The 21,441-nt window shown below is 41.2% G+C and overlaps 1 protein-coding gene across 2 annotated transcripts in view; it reads left to right on the forward strand.

Annotated features, from left to right (window-relative positions):
- Positions 1 to 4,310: 4,310 nt before the first annotated feature.
- Positions 4,311 to 21,441, forward strand: part of WWP1 (WW domain containing E3 ubiquitin protein ligase 1) — a 62,070-nt gene continuing 44,939 nt past the window's right edge. For both annotated transcript variants that reach the window (XM_069779615.1, XM_069779617.1), the window contains exon 1: positions 4,311 to 4,505. The gene's annotated coding sequence lies outside the window, so the exon portion shown is untranslated. The remainder of the gene's footprint in view (positions 4,506 to 21,441) is intronic.

Here is a 21,441-nt window from a genome sequence, read left to right on the forward strand (position 1 = left end):
CAGAGCTGGCACAGTAGGGATAATCCTGATCCCAAATCAGACAGCACTCATTGGTCATAGTCTGCCTTGAGAGGAGAGATTGGTTTGAGCTTAGCAAGGTACAGAATGCAAGTTTTCTAGGTCTCAAGTTCTCTAATCATTATGATACTGTAGGCCCCGTGATCACTGCTACTGTGTTTCCCTCTGCTTCTGCCCTTAACACAACTTCTGTACTGTGTATTGATTCCAGATGTTTTGTGTACTGGATATAAACTTAACCATGCCTGATTCAGCCCTCCATGGATTTCAGATGATATACTACCCACTGTCTGGACCCCAAACAAAACAGGCGTAAGTCAAGCAGTAGTTCTTTTGCTGCAATGAAGATATCAGGTGCCCACTGCACATGCTTATGGACACCGAGTACATCCACTGGCAGGCTTGGACGACTACATCTACAGGGTTTTGTGGCTTGTGCTCTTTAAGGTAGAATTTAAGTTCTACCTAAAACACATTTCAGGTGCCTAAATGCTTTTTTTTAATATGGTCCAAAGAAACTTATCCAAAAGTTTTCTTACTCTGTATGAGTTTTGTAATATTAAATCTCCATGTAAAAAATAACAATTACCAGAGAAATCTTCCCTCTACTCTCGGTACATACTGCTTTTTGGATTTTTCGCAGTTGGAAGATTAGGGCTGCATAAGCAACCAACCTAACCACTTGTATTTAAGACTTGTGTTCTATAACTTTGCTCATTTCAAACAAGAGAAACCACACATATACACAGACTAGTTCTGCATGCCTTTGCTCAGGTGAAATCAGCGTGTATTTGAATCTATTACAGGCAGAAAGATCTGGTTTCAGCCTCATCCTTTACTACTGCATTGCTGTTAAGGAAGTGAATTATTACACTTCACTTTTCTATAGAATTTTTTAAACTATTCTGTAGCATGAGGGAATTATAGTTTAACATAAGGCTTTCCTAAGACGTTTGAGAAATTAAAGAGCAGAAATGCAAATAGATGGTATTGTATAGTAATTTTATGTGCTGCTGGAGACATTAATTTACAGTTTTACTGGTTCGCTTCATACTGAGTTCTAGAAGAGCTCTCCAGAAGTAGAGTTTGAGCAAAACTACTGCCACTCACATAGACCTTCCAATTAAAGGCTAGCAGTGCTCACTGCCAATCCTCTGCATGCAGTAACAACAGCAAAAACATACACTGAAAAGGAAAGGTAAAACTCCGGCCAGTGGACACTCTAGTCTTCTGTAACCTAGATTATGCAAAAGCCCATCCTAAAATCCGTGCTTATCAAATGTACATTATTCAACCATGCCAGAAACAATCTATTAATATCTAAGGAAAACCCCAGTGTATTCTGCAGCCTATTTTATAGGTATCTATTCTGAATCTGAGTTCTCCAAAACTCTCCTTACTTTGCAAGGAAAAAAATGTCAGAAATATACCCAAGGAGATGCTGTTAAAAACTTCCAATAGGCTCATAAATGACTATCTCAGGAATACTGTGTACAGAAGCTACTTTTATATTTATTTAAAATAAATCTTCATGCAGACTCTTTTGCAAAGTTCCAACTTTGGTTGATTTATGTTTTGATAAGTTTAGTGGCTTATGAGACCTTAACCTGAGGTTAACAGTGTATTTCAACCCTGTAAAGAGCAAAGCTCTGAAGCAATGTGGCAACCGAACCTGCATTAATTCCTCCTAGCCTTCAGCACTGTATGATAGAATCTGTAATCTTTACTGGCCACGGCACAGCAGAAAAAAAAATAAAGGTGGTTATCTGCAAAATAAAGAAAACTGTGTTTGTACTTTTTCAGATACTTAATGAGTATAACTCAAGTATAACTTAAATATTTTCAGCAACTTTTCAATGTATGGCTTCTAACCGCTACATAATTATTTATTACCTACTGCCCTAACAGTAGTTGGAAAAATGCAAGAATCTTGAGGTTTTATAAGACATTTAAAACCAAACTTCTGACATTAACAAACTTGCGACATTTTGTGTTCATAAGTGTATCAAATGTCTTTTAAGAGGGAATAATACTTGGAATGTCACTGTTCCCCAGGGTGAGACGAATGTATGACAAAGCTTGTTTTGAAACAGGGAGGAGGCAAGCCAGAGAAGCCCGTAACTTGTGTATAGAGGATTTTTTCAAGTCATTACACACTTTTCATACTTCATAGGGCAAGAAAGCAGCACTTAGCGATTTTACACATATAATCTATTAAGAAATAATGCTCATACTTTTCATGAAGTACCAGTATCAGATTACTGATATTAGTAACAAGCAAAGCCTGGAAGTAGAGAAATTAATAGCTTATGCAAAGAGCAGAGATAGAAATATTGCCATTTACACATTTACCTGCCCTTTGCTGCTGGGAATATAATGCTGCCTCCAGTGGAAAGTTCCTAAATACAATTTTTTCCCCATTAAAAAGTGTTCCAACCTAAAGGTACAGGTATTTTTTTCTCTCAATTAGATTGCTTTACATCTGAAAAACAAACAAATGACCAAGCGGGAGAGAGAGACGGAGCTTACTAGGAGACTGGAAGTGCTACCAAAGGTTTGTACAAAAGTAGTCCCTTGGAGCAAGTAAGTACCCAATTTTGGACAATCTCAGAACAGAAGCAGGACTGTAGTTTTCTTTAAATGTAAGCTTTTGTTGATGTACAGAAAACAGTATTTCTTGAATTCTGCAAATCAGATGGACTAATTAGGTTGCTAATTGCAAACAGCTAACCTTACTGCCCACGATGTATTCTGTTAGTACAGTTTGCACGTTCCGTGCGTGCAAATACTCCAACTACCACAGTTTTCAGGCACTTGCACTAGTATTACCAGTTAAGAGAAGACTAGCATTGTTTTCTTTTAGAAAAGTCTAGGCTAAGATACTTTTTAAAGTCGAACTGTACGTAATGTTTTTTCTTTTCCAAAGTTTGTGCTTTTCCTATAGATTTTCTACGAAGAACGAGTAGGTTGGAAAGCAGTATTTTTAAGACCTTCCCTTTTCTCTCCTGAAGGCATTTACGTGCCCAAATCAGATTGCTGGCCCTCATGTTGGTTTATTTTTTTTTTTAAGAACAACAAAATACCAGGCTTTGCTGGAAGTTGCTTCAGGGTCTCATACTGCAAGCTTTTGTTCCTTCCAATTAACAGTGGCACTGGACCTTCTGAGACAACCACTCAAAGGCCTTGTTTGTGCCCAGAAGCTCATGCTAACGTTGCCTCCGCAGCATTACGCCGCACGGTACGAAGCTAAAGCTTCGTTAGTCTTCAGTGCAAGACGCAACTTCAGCCTCGCACGTTTCCGCACACAAGTCCTTCCAGGTTTGTCAGTCTGCGCCTTTTTTACCGGTGGCTGACGACAGCCGGCCCCTCGCCCGGCCGGGGACGGCCCTCAAGGTGTCGCCGGGGTCGAAGGCAGCCCGCCCCGGGGTCGAAGGCAGCCCGCCCCGCGGCCAGGCGGCCACCGCGGGCCCCCCGCGCCCCGGCCGCCCGCCGCTCCGCCGCCGTCCCGGGCGGCGCCGAACTGCCGCTCCTCCACCTCCGTCCGTCCTCCCGCCCACGGGGAAGCGTAAGTTACTCGGAGAGGGAGAAGAGGCCAGGCGGTCGAGGAAGGGGAGCGCCCGCGCGGACAGCGCTGGCTCCGAAGCGGGGCGACGGCCGCGGCGCAGCCTGCCGGCGGGGCGCCGACGCCCGCCCTGCCTGCGTCGCCCGCGGAGGGGGGCGGCTGCAGAAGACACCCCCGTCTTTATCGCTCGTACGCCACCGGGGTGTGCGGGCTCTCGGCGCCGCCGAGGAGCTTTCTCGGGGGGGGGCAGCGACTCACGCAAGCTTTCCTTATCCTGCGCAAGCACGCTCCCCGCCGCGGACGGCACCCCGGCGCTGGAGCCCGGCCCCTCCTCCCCTGCCTTCGCAGAAGTTGATTCAGTCCGCTCGGCTCTTCTCCCCGCCGCAGCGCCCGAGTTGGTTCAGCCCGGGGCAGGCGCTAGGAATAAGCCCTGTCCCCTTTGAAGAGCCTCGGTGTGGCCTCGCCTTTTTCCCTCCCACCGCCGCTGCGCACTACTTGGTTCCGACGGGGCCCGAGCGCCGGCTCCTCCACAAGTTCCTGCTGCCCGTGCCCGACGCGCGCGCACGAGGCTGGCTCGGCCGTTGGGGGCGCGCGGCGGCGGGAGCGGCGGCGGCGGCGGCGGGAGCGGCGGCGGCGGCGGCAGCAGCAGCAGCAGCCGGAACAGGGGTGGCCGCGGCGGCGGCGGCGGCAGCAGCAGCAGCAGCAGCAGCAGGAACAGGGGTGGCCGCGGCGGGAGGGGGGTTGTTGTGCAGGAGCCGCCGATGCCGCTGTGAGATGGCATCATTCTGCGCGGCGGCGGCGGCGGAGCGCGGCGCGGAGGGGTGAGGAGCCGCCGCGGCGGCGAGGAGGAGAAAAAGAAGAAGAAGAAAAAGGTGGGAGGAAGGAGAAGGAGGAGGCGGCAGCAGCTGTGAGGCTGCGAGCCACGGTAAGCAAACAAAACAGGCTGTGCCGCAGCCGTCTCGCTTTGCGGTCTGGCCCGGCAGAGCCCGACCGGCCTGAGGAGAAAAACGCCTGCCGTTTTTCTCGCTGTTCTTCGCCGCCGTTCGGCCGTGGGGAAGGGGGGGGGGGGGGGGGGGGGGGCGGCGAGGACAGGGGGGTGGGCTCGGGAGGGGTGCGAGCTGCCCCTGTCACCGAGGGGCGGGGAAGGGGGGGAATGGGCGTGGGGGCTAAAATGGCGAAGGGAGCTGTAGTAAGGTCTCGGTCTCTCCTTTCCGGCACTTCAGCTCGTCGCATCCCTCGGGCCCTCCCGGTGGGGGGGCGGCTGTTGCTTCTCCCCTTTCGATGCCCCCATTCGGTGACTGGAGGGCTGCTGTGTTTCCCTGCCGTCTCCCGCCCTGGCTCTCGTCGGGGCAGGGCTGAGGGCCTCCTGGCCCACACCTGGCAAGGGGAGGGAGGGTCGGTACTTTGGTGAGCTTGTGGAGGTATGGGGCGGGGGGTGTCGCTGGTGTCTGGTGTCAGGCGAATAACCTTGTTTACTCCGGTCTACGGCCTTTCGAGTGAGGGTGACTGAGGGCTGAGTCCCGACCTGTGTCAACGCTGAGTGGATTGCGAGAGGCATTAGTGACTGGGAGTCAGTGAGGTAGTTCCACGGCCGCCCTCGCTGGCTTATCTACGGGATGAAAGCAGAGGAGAAGGATATTGTTACGTTTCAGTTCACCGTCCTTTGGTGAAACTGGGGAAGGAGGAGGTGAAGAGCCGTTTCCCCTCTACAATGAACTGCTGTCACCCCTCACACAATATGCGTAGTGTGCCTCCCCTCAAGAGGAGGGGGCACAGCAGGGTGGGAAGTCGTTACGGTTACTGCTCAAGTTATATGTGTCTGCTAGTCTCTCTGCGTCCTCTTAATGTATGTTTTGCTGAGCAGACTGTGAATTCGAGACCTCGAAAGACCTATTTATGTCATTTATCTTTGTTTATGTTGTGGCAAAACATTACAACTAAGTGTAAGTGTTTATTTACTTGGTTTTATTTGTAGTTGTCTTATTTTCAGAACAATACCAGTTCTTATCCCAGTTTAACTAGAATGATCTAGCTCTGCTTCCAGTTCTATAAATGTTTAAACGGTACATCAAAGAGAGAAAAGGACTTTGACACACTACTATCTAATTATTTTAATGGGAGCTCTTCGATGTTTGGGTGAAACTGTAAAAAGAGATTTTCATATTTCAGTCATGTTTTCACATGGCACTTGTGTCATATAGAAAGTCATCAGGATATTTTGCATTAAACCCCCCCCAGGTTATGCAAGTTTAATAACACTGTCTTACTAGGTGATATTGTCACTGACTGCAGGTGGCTGGATTATATATGGTCATACACGTGAGAGACAATGTGGCCTTCGTAGTAATGAGTCTCCCCTTAAAATTCATATTCTGCTTTAATCCCTTTGTGATATAGTAGCAAACATTATTGGTGGGCTGTGATAAAACCTCACTTACATGGACTGGCTTTTTTTTTTTTGTTTGTTTTGATTTTATATGCTGCCTTATCTGAGTCTGTGTTAGTCAAGGTATAAACTGAATTATTATTTCTCATTGATTTTAATACTAATAAAGATTAAAGAAATTTTGCATAGAAAAAAGTTTAAAGGATTCTTCAACCTCTTGAGAAAAATTTTACAGTTGTAAAAGCACAGTTAATCTGGACTCTTGACAAAGATGCGTTCAAATGCGGCAACTAGAAATACTTTCATCTGATCTTGCTTGTGAAACTGTGGATTTAGAATCCTTTTGTCATCTCTTTGGTGTGTATTTTGAGCTATATTTTAAAGGTCTGATCCTATAAATGCTTCTAGCTTGAGTAACTCTACCACTATCAGTAGTCTCTTTCCAATGACACTGTAGAATACTTCACTTAAATACATAATTTTACTTGAAAACATGAAAGCAATTTTATGTACCTGGGACTGATTTAATCTCTTGGCATCGGACACCTTGTTACCAAAAGGATATGGATTATTTTTGTTGGAAAAATAATTTACATTTGTGGCTAAACATCGGTGAACAAAACATTGTAAGTCAGCCTGCCTGTTTTTGTTAAAGGGTTCGCAATAAAGTTTAAATAATCACCTGTCTACAGGTGCTTCTTAAATCATGGCAATACTGACAGTTCAGAGCCAACCTCTTTTCCTGAGGCTGTGGAACCCTTGGAAGAAGGAGGAATGTCAGCTAAGTTCTATTGCTTTTCATTTTCCTTCTTATCTTTCCACATGAAGTTGGAAATTTTGATAAGTTGGAATTTCTACTCCCTTTCCTGTTTTTTCTTTTAAAGTATGTGTGTGGGGAAAGTGGTTTCTCCTGGGTTTTGGACACAAAGAAGAGTCGGGGGTAAGGATCTGTGACAAGAAGTTGGTATTGCATTCAGTTTCTTCATGCTTCAGTATTCCTATGCCATTAAAACACTAGATTTGAAAACTAAGGTTCCATAATTGAAAAATCGTGACCTAAGCCATGTTTGTTAATTGAAAATGGCTACTACTTATGCACTTAGAGCAAACACTTGTTGTTAGCTTAAAAAAGCCACAACCCAAATCCCCCCAAAAAACCCAAGTTCATCCTAGAATTTAGTTGGATGAAATGCCGATAATGAAGTGAGAAGGCTTGGAGAGGGAATGGATGGTGGTAGACAAAACCAAAAAGAAGTGCTTGCAGCAAGCTATGCATAAGTGATTCTTGGAAGTTACTTTTAACTTGGTTAAGAAGACTCTTTTGTATAGACTGAAGAGAAGGAGTGAAGCTACTGATAAAAATGTCTATCTTTTAAGCTAGGTTAGTACTGCTCTTACCTGCTTCTTCACAGTGTAACATTCACCTCAATTAAAAAAAAAAAAAAAAAGGCTTTCCAGCTCTGCATCAGTTGCATATGACTCAAAGTCAATAGAAAACCTGCTCCAGTGTGCCTTCCTGTATGAGGGTGTGTAAATTGGGATAGGGTTCCCCAGTTTCTATGGTAGTGTCAGTTTAACCAAAATCCTGTTATTTTTGCTGTCCTTATGGAACTTGTAAACCAGAACTGCCAAACTCTTCCTTTGAATTCTGAGTTAAGCAATGTATAGCGATATTCTTCTGTATTGCTTTGGTCTGTGTACAAATGCAGCCAATAGGAGTTGGTTGCATCCAGGTCCTTCTTTAAAAGTTTGTTTTCATTGCATCAGTAGGATACTTTCTCTGTAGGTGCTCAGATTTATCATAAACTGCTGACATTCTCCTGTAGTGATGTAAAATAGTCATGGGTAAGGACCATTGGAAGTATTGGAGATCTCACCTGTTTTTTTTTGAAGCAAAACTATATGGCTGGAGTTGGAGTGTCTAGAAGAGGCATTCCAAAAGCTTGTAGAAGAGAACAGGTCTTATGAGTGGTGCACGCTCTTCTTTTTCGCTGTAGAACAGTGACATGGCATGGTTTTTGCTGAAAGTTGCTACAGTACCTTTTAAGAGGGTGTTTTTGTTTTTAATTGCTTTCCTTAAGTGGAAAGTTCTAATTACTGCTTTTTGGGATATGTTTTTGCTCTGTTTGAAGACCTAATAGTTTAACCAGGAGCATACTGAAATTTAGCTCTGTTTTGTGAATGTAGTGTTGCTTTACAGAGGCACGCTGGAGATTCCAGGGAAGCTATTAGCTCTCTGAGTAGTTGCAGTATGTCAGAATTATTTACCTGGGAGAACACTATGTTTTTTTTGGTTGTGGGTTTTTTTTTTTTTTTAAATTTCATAGCATGTCAGGGAAAGCTTTATGCTTGTGTTAATGTGGGTCTTAGTAACTACTACATATGTGGTATGTAGTATGAAGCAATTAAACATTGCAGGTTTGCATGATTCTATATTGCTGTGGTTCTGTAACAGCAGATATATGGCAAACATAATTTTTTTTAATTCCCTCTCCCCTTAGTCAATGTTGAGGATTGTGTAAGTTTGTAATCTAATGTACAGTTTGAACTGAGTATTGTCAAAAAAGCAAAAAAGCACTTTCAAAATCCTATTTAAAGAGAATATGGATTTGGATTTAATGTATAAATTCTACTGACTTTGAAGAATAAACTGAAATTTACTTAGGTGGTTGTGTTACTTTATAATGGCTTCTGACTAAAGTAAAGTCTTCAATAAAAATTGAAGTGAAGCATGTGTTTAACAAAGCAGATTACATTCTTGTGCTTTTGAAACTTTTTTTATTAATCACCATTTTTCTTATTGCAGGAATATGTTAGAGATGCTTATGTTCTGCTTTAAGTGACTAGAGTCTGAGCATACTTAAATGTAACCAGTTCAAAACCTGAAGACTTCTTAACATCCTCACTGTTAAGGATGTTAACTTGGAGTGATGTAACTTGTACGGCCAATAGTCTTTTCTTTTGTAGTGAAATTTAGCCTCTGATATCTAATGCAAGGAATCTTTCATTGGCTCAGATCACTTCAGAATAATGCTTTCAAATATAATATCTGTTACTGAAGACACAGTAGGACATTCTCTTGATTTGTCTTATGCGTAAATGGCATTGAGAATACAAATAAATGTTGGTAACCGACCTTCTCAAGTAGTTCTAACAGAATTACTCCCATCTACTTTTTTCTGTTAGGATTTTAGAGTTATCTTGCTGAAGATCATTGTGGAGATGGAAGAAAACAATTTTAAAAACGATGAGAAGAGGATGTCACATTTTAAAAACAAACAGCAGAATAATTGTTTTACACGTTCAAGTATCTTCACCTTGCAGCCTGAAGTGGGCAGAAGAGAGCTCTCGTCTGTGCTTCTGTGAACACTGACATAAGTATACAGAGTATACTATGCGCACATTTCTAGTTACTGGGATTTCTAACCAAGATTTTTTGCTGTAAGAATTAAATGGAGCAGGAGATTAGCAGAAGGGTGCTTTAAAAAAGAAACAGATGGGACCTTTAATCTGTTCCTCATATAGGTGGGTGAAAAATACGAGAGAACTTTGGATTGTATGTGGATTTCAGGGTAGCCAGTGATTTCGCAGTATAAATCAAATCAAAGGAGTTTTAGAAGAGGGAAAAGTAAACAAGAAAGATAAACTTCATAATCTGTAGAATTGCACAATATACTTGGGTATCAGAACTGAAAAAAGAACACGTGCAGTTTTGAAACAGTGGTCTGCTAGTTTGTGAGAAATTCAGTAAGATTTTTTTTTTGCTTGCTTGCAAGCACAAACTAAAACTGCTGAACAGATCAAGATATATTTGTCTTAAAAACTGAACTTGTTTTCACTAACTGGTATATTGGAGTTGGCTCTTTTGCATTTTCTAGTACACACAGAGTGACATTAAAGTATCTGTGTGTAAATATAACAGTTGAAAAGCAAAATAAAATATAAGAGGAAAGCTAAATAGAAGATGAAGAGTAACAGGATTGCCAAACTTCCGTTTTCTCTTCCCCTGGGCGTAGAAGTGTGGAAGCTGCTTTTTTTTAAGTTTTAGTTCTGTTTATGCCTTCATTCTTGGCACTTTTTATATTCTGCTTCCAGCTACCTCTTTACAGTGTTATCTTTTTAGAAAATGATCACTGTCCTTCTGTAGTAGCTGGGAAGATTCTGGGTTTGAAAGGAAAAAGTGTATTTTGACTTCTGGATGCAAGTTAGAAGGACAGGAAAAATTCAATTAGTATTGAAAATTTGGTGGAAGACTGACATTTGTGTGTCATTTCAAAATAAAATAAAATAAATCCCTGGCTGAATGTCTTATGAGAGGTTGCTGACAAAGCTATGTTGTCTTGGCATGGTGAGTAAAACTGCATTGTTAAGGGAATAGCTGTGGGGAAGAAAACTAGTTGGAGTCTTAGTTCGTAACATGAGAAAAAGACTGCTAATAATGATCTGGCTGGCAAAATCTGTAGGTGGTGATATTACTGAGTAATGGAACTGGAAACTTCAGAGGGACATAACGGGGCTAGTTTAGTATTTGGTAATAGATGCATTTTTGTGTTAATATAGGAGACCTAATACATATTGGAAGGAGTAGCTAGAACTATTCATCAAAATGGGGTGTAAATTAAGTATTTGGTAATAACAGCCAGACATAATTATGAATTGCTTTATGAAAATGTCCTGTTAGGAATGGAATAAAAAGTAGATGTTGGAATGTGTTAAGAATATAACATATACTAGCTTGCATACTATTTTTATAATAATTGCATAAGTGTATTTGAAAACTGCTAAATGTTACTATTGTATGGCAAGTGGTTCTGGTACTGTGTAGAGACCTCCTAGCTTTAGCTCTTTTACAAATGGACTATTGTGTTTCTTTGTTGTTTGTATTCCATTTTTGATCAGGAAAAAATAACTGATGCGTGAGAAAGCTGTTAGAATAGTACTGCTCCTGTGCAAATAAATGGAAAATATTTTTTATATTTAGCATGAAAAGAAGTGAAGGAAGAGAGGCCTCCAGCAGAGGCCAACAGAATCTTGAATAGAATATGAGTAAATTTCAGCCTATGGTTTTAACCCTCTGTGGTACAACTAAACAAGGAGATGTTAGAGCACACTTTGAAAGTTGAGTAGGGTAGTCTATCAAGAAGTAGTTCTTACAAGATTCAGTTGGGATTGGCTGATGTATGATTCAAAATAAGGAATAGGTTGTTATACAGACAAGGAAAAAATCCATTGCTAAGTAATAGGAGTTTTAGTAAAAAAGATTATACAGATTGCATTTCGGTGCAGACTAACCACATTTTTAAGTATTTCCTATGAGCAAGTTAGTCTAGACTGCCCGCTACAGCCTGCCTTGTTTTGTTGGGGTTTTTTTTTTTTTTTTTCACTACCAGGGGCAGCTTGCTTTCAGAGTTGGCTGATGTTCTTGTCTATTTTGAGCAAATCTATTATGCTGGTTGCTTCAGTTTCAAAGCTTTAAAAGCCGTAATAAATTAAAATTAGATTAAATAAATCTGTATTAGCAGAGACATACATTTTGGACTTATTTTCCTGAATACTTGAAAATTTTGTGTTTCAATCCCTCCCTGTTAACAGAGGGGAAGTAAGAACATTTTTCCAGATGTTTATTGATGCTCCCCTGCTTAAAAGCTGATGGTTTCAAAGGCTGATGTGGTAGATGTAAGAATAGAATGAAGAATAAAACAGACAACATCATGATGCCACTGTTTATAATTCACAGTGCATTCCTATCTTGAATGAATGCTTTGTGCATTTTTTCATCTTTTCCACTTTCTACCCTGTCTCAAAAGGTATAGAGTAGAACTGGAGACATTACAAAGAAGGACAGCAAGGATGACTGATTTATGTGGAAGGAGACTTACAGAATGACTAAGGATAATATTCTTCAGGGTGGAAGACCTGTGTGTTGACCATGTTATGCAAGTGTACGTTGTGTGGGTAAAGGATGCTGGAGATGCTTTTCCCTTGCTTGTCTTTCCTCTCTCTCTAATATCTACCCCTGAAAGTTCCTCGAAAACCAACATAAGGGAATTGAAAATTGACTTCTTTTGGTGGGGACTTGGATGATCTTTTCTGTGCACTTTTTGTAGTCACTTGGTTTCAAGGCAGCGTTGTTCTCAAGAATTAGCTGATAATGATTTTAAGTTATATGATTTAGCCTTTAGCTATTTACCAGAAAGGATACTTGACCCTCATGAGAATATCTGCATTTCTCATGAACTCCATCTCTTCACCTAAAATGAAAATAACTAATATTTCAAACACTCTTTTACTACGAAATTTAAATAGTTTTCTTATAGCCCATTGATTCCTTTGTAGTGTTGAGTTAGACTTAATATGCAATGTATTGATGTGGTCCAATATTGACCCTTGAGAAGTCAAGCTTTGGGCTCTTCTGGTAAGGCTTATGTGTTATTAATTTTCATGTTTTCAACTTGTCATTTTTATGTTGTTAAAGTTTGGAATTAGATTAACTCAGGTTAGAATTGTATTGGAAAAATAATTAGCAGAAACAGGCAACTCTTTGTTTTAAGAAGTAAGAATTATTTATCACCTGGGAGCCTTACTAACGATCTGGTTGAATTCTCTAGCACTGTAGAGACTGAAGGGCTATTTTTGAAAAAAATAAGTGACAATGCTTGCGTGAGGGCTCTCGGGTAGTAATAGGTAAGATTAGTGCAGTCTGTGATTGGAATTAGGACAGACGTGTTTTAGTGTTTTAGCACTGCTGAGATTGACAGCTGGAAAGAGGCTTGCATAGCACATTTAAAAAAGCAAATATTCAGAGAAAAAAGAGTGAGAACATGCAGTGAATTCTGCTTGTACCTCTTTGGGCTATTTTTTGAGACAGAGTTACTGAGGGGAGGTGCATCACATCAAATCCCTTACTGCCAAAAAATGTGCAAAGGACCCTTTCTGCCACTTAAGCCCGTAATACTGAGAGGTTCTCTTCCCTGCTTCTTCGAATTGTCATCTTTTACTGACTTACCAGAACAATAGGGAGACTGGGAGACTATTTTGTGGGGCAGTATTAATGTATTTACCATTATTGGTATTCCTTAGTCATGGTTTCTTCATATCCCCACAAAAACAAGGGGGAGGGTGTAAGAGAAACAGCAGCACTCTTGGTTAACCATCTTTAATGTTATTTTATGTTTCTTTGGAATTTGTTTGTTTGTTAATTTTGCTGTGACTGCAGTAGAGATGTGCTTATGCTAGTCATGGCTATTGTGACTAATAAGGTGGTGGTGACAGGCATGAATTCTTGTGAGTGGATTTTATAAGCTATCTGGACACTCTTGGTATGTGCTCAGGCTGCCTGCCTGTTCTGAAGCCCATACCTCTCTGTTTTCCATATTGTTATGATATGTTACCTATAGAGTTAAATTTAATATGGAAGTGCCTACATGTAACTATGGTAAGGTTTTCTGTTTGTGGTGTAGGTATGCTAAAATCTGCCCGTATTTTAGTGGTATATCTCAGTATATTACTTTACATTGCTCTTGATGCAAGTCTGATAAACAATCATTTATACCAACCATTAGCATTATCCATAGCGGAAGGCAACCCAGAGAGGCTGGAGACCAGTGTGTAGCTAGTGTATTATGTATTCTGGCAGATATGAAGGCTATTCAGCTGAATTATTAAAATGAAGGAGGAAATAATCTTCCCTGATTTCTTGACATATGTGTTGTACTGTCGGCCTTTAACTACCATTGTTCTGTTGAAGCAACCTGGAAGTAATTTATTCCATTTGTGTCACTGTGCATGTGGTCCTATCTGTAATACACAGAGGAGGCATTGTGATATTTTTCATTGTTTGATATTGCAGTAGGACCTAGAAGCATCATCGTGATTAAGCTTCACAAGTGAGGTGGACCCTAAATATTTTGCCAATAAGTTGTTTTGTGAGCAGTGGAACTAGGCTTCATACAATTTTTTCTTACATCTTTACAATTCTCTTCTCCATCTGCTATTCCAGACCTTTCTTAATTGTAGTAAAAAAGCTGCTATGGATGGCTCCAGCTCAGACTTGATTGAGAGCTCTGTCTGTGGTGACTGTGTAGCCTTTGAGCCAGGCAGTGTGGATAGCTTGAGTTCATGCTGCAGTCCTTAGCTCAGCAAGTGCAGGAAATTGTGTGTCTTTCTTCTACCTAGCTGTTGATTTTCATGAAGCTCATGGGAACTTAGTGTATTGGAGGACATTACTTATCAGTTTATTTTAACTGAATTTGGTGGTGAACAGATTCATTTAGAGGGATGGACATGAAAGGAAGAGTGGGAAGAGGCAGGTGGACACTATGAGTCATACATGTGATGTTTGCTTGGGAAACCAGGTTAAAAAGGTCTTTGCTAGTCGAAGTATAAGGCAAAACAGAACAGGCAGACGTGTGCATTGGAATCATAGCCTGTCATTTGTTTGGATGTCCTGCATAACACTCTGAAAAATGGGGTTTTATAAACCTCTGTAATTGTACTATATTTTTTCTTACATGCTAATATGAGGCTGGCAATATATTGTAGATAATGCATGGATCAATGTTGCAGCATCTGAAGCAAGGGTCAGTGCATGTGCTTGAAAAAATACAGAAAATGAAACATTTTTTTGCTCTCCATGCCAATCTGAGTGGACAAAGATTTGTTTTCTGAGGAGGGTGGGGTGGGAACTGCATATAGGTTGGCTTAAGAAAGATAAAAATGGAAATGTTTTCTTCACACACCAGGTCTGATACATATTAGAATTTGTCCAAAAGAGGGCAACAAAAATGGTGAAAGGACTGGGGGGTGTGTGTGTGAGTGACTTACAAGGAGCAGCTGAGGATATTGGGTTTGTTCAGCTTAGAGAAGAGGAGATTGAGGGGTGACCTCATTGCTGACTACATCTTCCTCATGAGGGGGAGTGGAGAAGGAGGTGCTGATCTCCTTCTGGTATCCAGTGATGGGATGTGAGGGAATGGCTTAAAACCGCATCAGGAGAAGTCCAGATTGGATATAAGGAAAGAGTTCTTCACTGAAGGAGTGGTCAAGCACTAGAACAAGCTCCCCAGGGAAGTGGTCTTGGCCCTAAGCTGTCAGTGTACAAAAATAGAACAGACTGTTTCAGTTGGGAGGGATCTACAACGATCATCTAGTCCAACTGCTTTGACCAATTCAGGGCTGACCAAAAGTTAAAGCATGGTGTTAAGAGGCATTTGGATAATGCCCTTAAACACTGAGAGGCTTGGGGCATCGACCACCTTTCTAGGAAGCCTGTTCCAGTGTTTGGCCACCCTCTTGGTAAAGAAATGCTTCTTCAGGTCCAGTCTGAACCTCCCCTGATGCAATGTTGAACCCTTCCCACACGTCCTATCACAGGATACCTGGGAGAAGACATCAGCATCTCCCTCTCCACTTCCCAGTCAGCAAACTTGCTAATGGTACATTCAACTCCAGCATCCACATCATTGATAAAAATATTGAACAGAACTGGCCCTAGAGTTGAGCCCTGAGGAACACTGCTAGCGACCGGGTGCCAACCAGCTGTAGCCCCATTCACTACAACACTTTGAGCCCTGCCCTTCAGCCAGTTCTTCACACAGTGCACTGTGAACCCACTCATCGCACAGTTGAACAACTTGTCCAGAAGGATGCTATGAGGGACAGTATGAGAAACCTTACTAATATCCAGAAAAACTATATCCCTCGCCTTCCTTTCATCCATGAGGAGGGTGACCTTATCATAGAAGGATATGAAATTAGTTAAACAGGACTTCCCTTTGTGAACCCATGTTGACTGTGCCTGATGATTGCATTATTCTTTAAATGCCTTTCAGTAGTGCCCAGTATGATTTTTTTCCATAACTTTTCAGGAGCTGAGGTTAGACTACCAGGTCTGTAGTTCCCTGGGTCTTCCCTGATGCCCTTTTTGTAGATTGGAATAACATTGGCTAGCTTCCAGTCAGCAGGGACCTCCCCAGACTCCCAAGACCTTTGGTAGATGATAGAGAGGGGTCCTGCCATAACATCCACTAGCTCCTTCAGTACTCTGGGATGAATCCCATCAGGCCCTATGGACTTGTGAACGTTCAGCTGATACAGCTGGTCCCTTACAATTTCAGTATTCACAAATGGAAAGTCACTGTTCCCATACTCATGGCCCTCCGATTCAGGGGACTGGGCAGCCCAAGGTCTATCAATGTTATTAAAGACTGGGGCAAAAAACCCATTGAATGCCTCTGTGTTTTCTTCACCCCTATTAGTCAGATGACCATCTTCAACAAGTATTGGTCCAATGTTTTCTTTAGACCTCCTCCTGCTATTAACATACCTAAGAAAGCCCTTGTTATCTGAAACAACACCGGCCAGTTTCAACGCTAATTGAGCTTTGGCCTTTTGTGTCTTCTCCCTGCATATATGAACCACAGCTCTCTAATCTTGCTGCAAAGCCTGACCTTGCTTCCAGAGATCATATAATTTATTTTTCCTCTTGAGCTCCATGAGGAGTTCCCTTGTGTTGAACATGGAGGAATTCAGCCAAGCTGGTCTTCTGCCCTGCTTGCTTGACTTACAACACAGTGGAATTGCCTGCTCCTGCGCTTCTAAAACGTGGTTCTTAAAGACTGATCAGCAATCATGGATTCCTAAGCCCTCAAAAGCAGATTCCCAGGGTACTCTGCTAAACAGCTCCCTGAATAGCTTAAAGTTTGCTCTCCTGAAGTCCAGCATAGCAAGTCTGCTGTCCTTTTTTCTGATTACACTGAAAATTTTAAACTTGACCATTCTGTGATTGCTGTGGTCAAGACAGACACCTACCATCACATTGCCCACGAGTTCTTCTCTACTCACAAGTAGCAAGTCCAGAAGGGCATCTTTCCTAGTTGGCTCACTGAGTGCGTACTTGTGACGAGTCATCTTCCACAAACTTCAAGAATTTACCAGGCTTGCTCATCTCAGCAGTATGATATTCCCAGTTGATATTTGGGATGTTGAAATCTCCCATAAGGACAAGGGCTACAGTTCCAGGATTTCTCCTGATTGCCTACAGAATAACTCATCAGTGCTTATATCCTGGCTGGGTGATAGGTAGTAGACACCTGCTACAATACCGCCTTTGTTTTCCATCCCCTTAATGCTCACCCAGAGGCTTTCAACCACATCACTAATTGTAAGGGCTGTACAGTCAAACCCTCCCTTGCATATAGTGCAGCTCCTCCACCTTGCCTATTCCTCCTGAACATCCTGTAGCCCTCCATCCCAGCACTCCAACTGTGGGACTCATTCCACCAAATCTTGCTAATACCAATGATATCATAGCTCTGGGAACTGACCAACACTTCCAGTTCAAGAAGTGGTCAGACAGTGCTCTTAGATACATTGTTTAACTTTAAGGTTGCCCTGTGTGGAGTCAGGAGTTGGACTCCATGATCCCTGTGGGTCTCTTCCATCTCAGGATGTTCTGTGATTTAAGAAGAATGACAATTTGCTTTGCAGTTCAGTTCTTTATAGGTGTGCCGTAGGGTTGGAATTTAGTAACAAAATATTTGCAATGTATCATGGATATTGAAGTATCTCTGGGGAAGCTGTTAGTTGTCAGGAAGAACTAATGCCTTGCCTTGCTGACAAGGCCTTACAGACCATGAGGAGGAGGCTGCTGAAGCTGAAATTCTACTAATGTCAAAGCAGATCCTAAGGAAGCTACTGGTATATCTATACCTGTCAGTATGTGCTGTGGGCTCAGTGAAAACATGAGAAATGAAATGCTACTGTGTCCTTTACTGTTTTGGCTGGCTTGAAGATTCCCTCCAAAAAGTATGTTGATGATAACAGAAAATATGAGGACTTTCGTATAGCTTTATTCTCCTTTGGTTTATTGAAGTCGGATTTACTACTTAATATTTTTGGGTCCTTTTTCAGCCTTCTCAGCCTCAAGTAATTCCTTCCTTTTGACAATGCTTGTAAGCTACTCCTAGGTAAAGGAGTGAGGGATATTGTCAATTGAAGATGGTTTTGGTAGTACTTTTTGAGTTTTAACAGGAAGAAGCAAGACATTCTGCTGGCAGAAAAGGACCTGGGGGTCCTCATGAACACCAAGTTGCACATGAGGCAGACATGTGCCCTGGGGGCAAAAATGGCTAATGGCATCCTGGGCTGTATTAGACAAAGAATTGCCAGCAAGTTGAAGGAGATGATCCTTCCCCTTTATTCAGTGCTGGTGAGTCCACACCTGGAATCCTGTGCTAGGTTCCACAGTACAAGAGAGACATGGACGTACTGGAGAGAAGTCAGTGAAGGGCCATGAAGATGATTAAGGCACTGGAGCACCTCTCCTTTGAGGAGAGGCTCAGAGAGCTGGGACTGTTCAGCCTGGAGAAGACTTGGGGGGGATCTCATTAATGTATATAAATACCTGAAGGGGGGTGCAAAAAGGACAGAGCCAGGCTCTTCTCAGTGGTGCCCAGTGACAAGGCTAGAGGCAATGGGCACAAACTGAAACACAGGAGGTTCCCTCTGAACATGAGGAAGCAATTTTTTACTGTGAGGGTGACCAAGCACTGGCACAGGTTGTCCAGGAAGGTTGCGGAGTCTCATCCTTGGAGGTAATTCAAAAGCCGTCTGGATACAGTCCTGGGCAACTGCATCTAGCTGGCCCTGCTTGAGCAGGGGGATTGGAACAGATGACCTCCAGAGGTCTCTTCCAACCTCAACCATTATATTTTGTGATTTGGGATTATATTTAGTCAATGTGTCATTTATGGGATGAATGTTTGGTGCTAAGAGCACTTTCATTGGACCATTGACTTAAAAAGATGTTCACTATTAGCATAGAATATGTCCTACAGTTACAAAGATTTTGAAGAGCACTTACTACTGTCCTTTCAAGTTTTCCAGATCTATTTGTTTGTATAGGTAATATTTGTAAGTCTGATGGAATCCAGTTGTTGGGGTTTTTTTTACATAAATGTATTTTTAAACTCACCAATATCCAAGGAATTAGAGAAACTAGTAGTAAGTAGAAGTAAGTAGTAAAGGGATCTGCAGGAGTCTTATCATCTTGATAAGTAGCTAAGTATTCTGTTAAATAGTTTAAAGTTGCTAGTTTTTCATTTTGTTAAACAGTACCCTAGAATTTTCCCTTGGACCCTCAGTCCATCAATATTTGTTTGACCGAAGTTTAAAACCAAGAGTAGGTGCCACACAAAATAATTTGTTGCTCAGCAAATGATGATCTTACTACAATCTTGTCATGAAAGTACTGCAGTTGTGTCTTTCCCTTGTGTGATGAGAAGTAAAATCAGTGCTCTTAGCAGTATTATTTTAAATGATCAGTGAAAAACTGATTTTCATTTCTAATATTCTCTAAACTATTAAACAATGACTTAAGCTACTATTTAAAATACTTTTACAAATGATGCTTCATAGGGAAGGATACCGTTCAATACTACTCATTGCATCTTACAAATTTCCAAGTTAATTATTAAAGTTATTCTGTTTTATGGTTCCGAATATGTCTTGTGCCATCTTTTGCCTTCAGTTTGAGCATAGGACTGTAGCTTAAATTGTTTTCACAGGAATTCTTAAAGTTAATAACCTTTTCTTCCTTGAGCACACTGTCACAGAAGTTAGGACAGGTAATGTTGCAGGTTCTTTCATCTTCGTGATGCATAATTTTAAGACATAGTTAGAAAAACTGATGGCAAACATGCATGGTTCCAAGCATAAATATTTTTTATTTCCTAACATACAGCTTTCATGTGTACTTCTGTGGTGGATAATTAAAATATTTCCCATAAAAATTCTAAATGATTGAGGTGTAAAATTCAAAGACAAAAATATACATAGGACTGAAAGGTAAAGGTAGTAAAGGTGAAAACAACAAAAAATAAGGGGTTTAAAAAACAGGAAGTGATTGAACTCATGCAGGTAAAAAAAGAAGTGTGATTGGGAATTTGCAGCTTGTGTTGGGGCAAAAGCAGAATACCAAAAACCAAGGAACTTGACTTAGTCTGTGAAAAAACCATAACATTTCAGTGTCATATAAAGAAATCTATTAAAGAATCTAAGACCTTCAGTGTAAAGCATTCAGATTAGAAAACAAAGGTTAGAGCTGTTTGTCTAACTTGGACTTTGCCTGCCTTGCATATGTCTAGCAGGAGTCACAGATCAGAGCACTGGTTACTGGTTTTTGTCTCTGGACTGTTTCTTTCAGTGTATGTATGAGAGAGACAAAACAAGGCCTGCTGCTTAATGGTGCTTTATTAGTCTGTAGTTCTTGTTCTATTCCTTTACTTAGTTTCAATAAATTAAAAAATGTCAAGCCTTCCTATTTGACATTAAAAAAAAATCTCTCTTAACATTTTTGCAACTTTTAGTAATTTTAAGGGGGACTTACTGTCTGCGTAACTGTTACAATATGTTCATTTACAACTAAATATAACCCTTTTTAAACTCCTTGCTAGCTAGAAGGATGTGTAATGTGAGATAATGAAAACAGTAGTATGACTAAACAATATTTTCCTTTTCTTAAAGTTTGTCCTTGTGTTCAAACAATTTGGTTCCTTAAGAGTGAGTGTAACATAGTGCATACATGAAGGAAACCTTTTAAACATCTGCAGCATATCAAGGTACCATCTCTCCACTGTTAAATTTAATCAGTTATACCTGAAAAAGAGGAATGTAAAACAGTGTGTGAGTATTTTAAATTCTGGCATCCAATTGAAAGGAATAAAACCAGCAAGTATTTAGATTAAATGTATGTCCATGAATATAGCTTTTTGCTGGAAGCTTTTGTTCCCAGGAGAGGTTTTTTTTCCTCTTCACATACACTGATAAATTACCGATAAATAAAAGCTAATGCCTTGGCCTACATAATGTGTCTTGCCTGTATCCCTAGTCCATCACACCTAAAAAAAGTACAAACTGGGCTTTGCACTATATTCCTGGTTACCATATATTTGGTCAGAAAGGAGAAGGGAATTGCAGACATTTTGAATTAGCCTGTAATAGTAGATCTTAAAAAGGAAGAAGGCATCTGAAGTGGAAGAGGACAGATCAAATTTTTGTGAAGAGCAATGAATTAATTTTGCCACCCATGTCAAGCAGAAAGTTCAGATGTCTATATTGGTGTTTGTGGAGGATACACCTTGCTGATAAGCATAGTTTTTCCATTGCATCTTAAAGTAGCAGGCAGGCTTGTGGCATTCAGGGAAATAAAACTTTGACTTTAAAATTCTCTATTTGCCAAGGTGTAAATATTGTTGCAATTTTAGTTGTTGATGACCAAAGCTATCTGTTTAGGGAGTGTCAAGTCTTAGAATTTTGTTGTTAGTGTTGCTGTAGGCAAGATGAGTTGTAGAAATGATCCTTTACTATCCCGCTCAGTTTAATAAAGGCCAACACGTTTTTGAGTCTACAGATTCTTCTCCAGATCTGAAACAGATCTGTTCTCTATTTGTGTGTGAACAGTTTCTGAGATGAAACT

The sequence above is a fragment of the Haliaeetus albicilla genome, chromosome 3, assembly GCF_947461875.1.
Source record: "Haliaeetus albicilla chromosome 3, bHalAlb1.1, whole genome shotgun sequence".
Lineage (NCBI taxonomy): Eukaryota > Metazoa > Chordata > Aves > Accipitriformes > Accipitridae > Haliaeetus > Haliaeetus albicilla.